The sequence below is a fragment of the Oenanthe melanoleuca genome, unplaced genomic scaffold (genome assembly GCF_029582105.1).
Source record: "Oenanthe melanoleuca isolate GR-GAL-2019-014 unplaced genomic scaffold, OMel1.0 S342, whole genome shotgun sequence".
Classification (NCBI taxonomy): domain Eukaryota; kingdom Metazoa; phylum Chordata; class Aves; order Passeriformes; family Muscicapidae; genus Oenanthe; species Oenanthe melanoleuca.
Genome location: NW_026612991.1, coordinates 19,146 through 22,506, shown reverse-complemented (window position 1 = coordinate 22,506; position 3,361 = coordinate 19,146). Strand labels below are relative to the sequence as shown.

At 50.2% G+C, this 3,361-nt stretch overlaps 1 pseudogene; it reads left to right on the top strand.

Annotated features, from left to right (window-relative positions):
• Positions 1-578: 578 nt before the first annotated feature.
• Positions 579-2,384, top strand: LOC130266925 (feather keratin Cos1-2-like; annotated as a pseudogene).
• The last annotated feature ends 977 nt before the right edge of the window (positions 2,385-3,361 follow it).

Below are 3,361 nucleotides of genomic sequence, written 5' to 3'. Positions count from 1 at the left end.
CTGCCAAACTTCAGCACTTTGACACAAGAGGGAAGGTCCATCACAGTGTGAAAAACAATTGGATGAATAAAATTTCAGACAGCCACAGAGTGGTCCAGGCTTAAGATAGGGGTGAATGTAACTATTAATAACTTAAGAAAAATGGTATTTGTGGTCCTTCAGCAAAGACGGAATTTGCCCAACCTCCTCCTTGAAAGAGGAGCCGTGTTTTTTTTCCTTTGGATCCTGAATGATGTGGTGCTGTTTTCCTGGACATAGTTGCTGGGAACACCTTTTTTTGGACGATCTGGAAGTCCTGCTGCTTGAGCACTAAAAAGAGTCCACAGATCTTGACTTTCCCAGTGCCACCCAGGACATCGATGCTATCACTCAGAGCAAGACAATATCTGTAGCCTGATCCCTTCAGTTCCATCCCCTCATTTTTTGTTTTAAGTATTTGTACCCACCTCACTCAGCACCAGTCTGAGTGGTAGCATTGGCCTGGAGAGGAAGAGACTGTGTCCCATCCCAGTGGACAAGTCTAGGAGATAAGGGCTGATGGGTGTGTCTCAGGCACAGAGAGCTGGATGCCCCTGGAGCCAGCCAAGGCTCGTGGGTGTGTTGGGTCTGGCTGAGATGCAGTTCATGTTCCCCACAGCAGCCCTGGCAGGGCTGTGCTCTGTGCTGGGTGTTACAAAGGTGTGGGTAACACTCAGTCCTTTGGCTCCTGCTGAGCAGGGCTCACACAGCATCAGCGCTGTCTCTCAACATTCCCTTCCCCATCAGGAGCTGGGGGACGGCAAGATCCTGGGAGTGCATCAGACAGTTGACCCAAATTGAGTAAAAGGGATATTCCATGCCACATGACATGAATTTAAACACAACAGCTAAGCAAAGGAGAAACTAGTCTAGGCATTTGTAATTTGCAATGTTTATCCTCAAGGAACACCACTACATTTGCTCAAGCCCTGCTTCCTGGGATTTGGCCAGGTAGAAATTTCTGGTTGGATGAAAAAAAAAAAATAAGTGGCATCTTTCTTTTGTTTTTTCCCGTTTACTACTGTGTGCACAATATTTTGGTTACGTATTTGCAAACATTATTACCTTATAATTCTAGTAGTTTTTTTCCTATATTCTCTTCCGTTTCACCTCAGAATGGAAGTGATGGAGTGGCAGGATAGTGCAGGCCATCCAACCAAGGTCAACCAAGCACAGCTCGTAATAACAACCAAGGATTGTCAGTAAGAACAGGTGGTGAGAAAGTCCTGCATGTTCCTGGGGCCCTAGAGAGGTAGGGCAGCAGTTTTCTGAGAGAAGTGTCCTTGCTGTGTCTGGTGGAGGGAAGCAAAACACAAGAGAGGGGAAGAGAAGGAAGGAAGTGGAGAAACGGTCAAGGACTGTTGAACTAATGCTGACCCAGTAGGGAGGAATCAAGACGTATCACGTGCCTGCATGGAATGCCACCAGACCATGATCCCAGCATTCTGCCTCCTCTGACATGTTTATGTCCAGGAAATTCTTTGGCCTTATATCCTGTCCTTAAAAAAACTAAGCCGCACAAAAGCAGAAAGCAGAGATGAAAAGGTGGCAAAGTAGGAAACCAGGACACAGCCCCTACCATTAGCTGGCATGGTGCACATTTGACATGAGCTGGTCACAAAATTATGACTTCCACTAAGATGCCTCTGGACCTGAGGCAGTGCAGGACTGCTATAAAAGGCAGCCCAAGTCTCTGTGCTCTCATCCACTTCTCTCACCTCCTCCTCCTCAGGAATCAGGTGAGTGGGAAACCTCTTCTCCTCCTGCTGCTGCTGCTGCTGCTTCAAGACCAGCTCTTTCCTGGCTGTAGGTCTCAGCTGACAGGGGCTGTCACAGCCCAGGGCTGGGAGCTGCTTGTGCTGGGAGAGTGCAGGGGAGAGAAGGTCTTGTGCAGACAGAGAGAGGCTGGGACATGGCTCAGGTGGCTCCTGGGCTTTGAGCTGGGCAGTGCAATGTGGGCCAGCAGGTGCCTGGGCTGCAGGGTGTTTGGGTGCAGTGCTGCTCCTCATGTGTCCTCACTTTCTGCATCTCCCTGCCTTCTATCCTAGGTGCTCCTGTGACCCCGAGCCATGTCCTGCAACCCTTGCTGCCAGCCCTGTGGCCCCTGCCCGCTGGCCAACAGCTGCAATGAGTGCTGTGTCAGGCAGTGCCAGAGCTCCCACGTGGCCATTGAGCCGCCTGTTGTGCTGGTGACCCTGCCTGGCCCCATCCTCAGCTCCTTCCCACAGAACACCGCCGTGGGATCCTCCACCTCTGCTGCCATTGGCAACATCCTCAGCTGTGGTGGAGTGCCCATCAGCTCCGGGGGCTTTGACCTCTCCTGCATCACCAGTTGCTATGGTGGCAGCAGATGCCGTCCCTGCTAAATATGCTGGCAGTGCCCTTGGGAACATTGGGGTCTGGAGTCAAATACCTCAGAACATGGTACTGAATTGAAGATGGATCTCTGGAAATTTGTATATTTAGGCTGTTTGGTTTTTGTTGCTTTATGGTACTATCTATTCTTTCCCTTCCCTCTGTTCATTCACTTCCACACAATGCCAGCTATATGGGACCTGTTGGCCTCCTTACCTCTGCAGGCCAAGCAGACAGACATCCCTCTTGCATTGAAGTGGCTGCAGTTTGTGCCCTCTGTGAGCCTCCTCATCTTTTTCTTAAACTCAATAAAATTGTTCTTGCATCCAAACTCATGCCTCTAAATTTTCCTTCCTTCTCTGGAAACCCTTCCTGTGAGCTCAGGGGATAAGCTGGTGAAAGCAGAGGGTGAGAAAACATGCAGCTGATTTTGTTTTGTACCCATTATCTTGGAGCTCAAAACACATTCCACAGACAGTGTTGGCTCACCTAGAAGAATGCCATGAAGATGCATCTTTAGAAAAAACAATCCAATGCCTTTCTGAAGAAGGAAAAGCAGAGTGTGTAATGGCTTCACTTGTCTGGTCTGGGTAGAGATAATTTCATTCTCCATGTGAAACCATGACCAGGGTTTTCATAACCAACAGGAGGAGAAGTGGTCTGAGCAGCCAGGGAGGCCCAGAGTCCAATGTATAACTTTTGAACCTACATGGGGCACCCTGAGAACATGGACTTCTATCAAATCATTGAGCAGGAAAGACTGTCCAACATTTCTACAGCTGTGCCCACAGAGCCAGTGGCACTGACACATTGCCAGCCTGCCCAGGTGCGCACAGAGATGAAGGCAGACGCACAGAGCCCGGCACACGTGCACAGGCACACGGCCAGGGCGGCTGCACACAAGTGCTCTGCCCTGAGCACAACCATCCCCAGCCAGGCCAGAGGCTCTCAGGGGCTCTTCCCACCAGGGCACAAGCACAGGCATGTG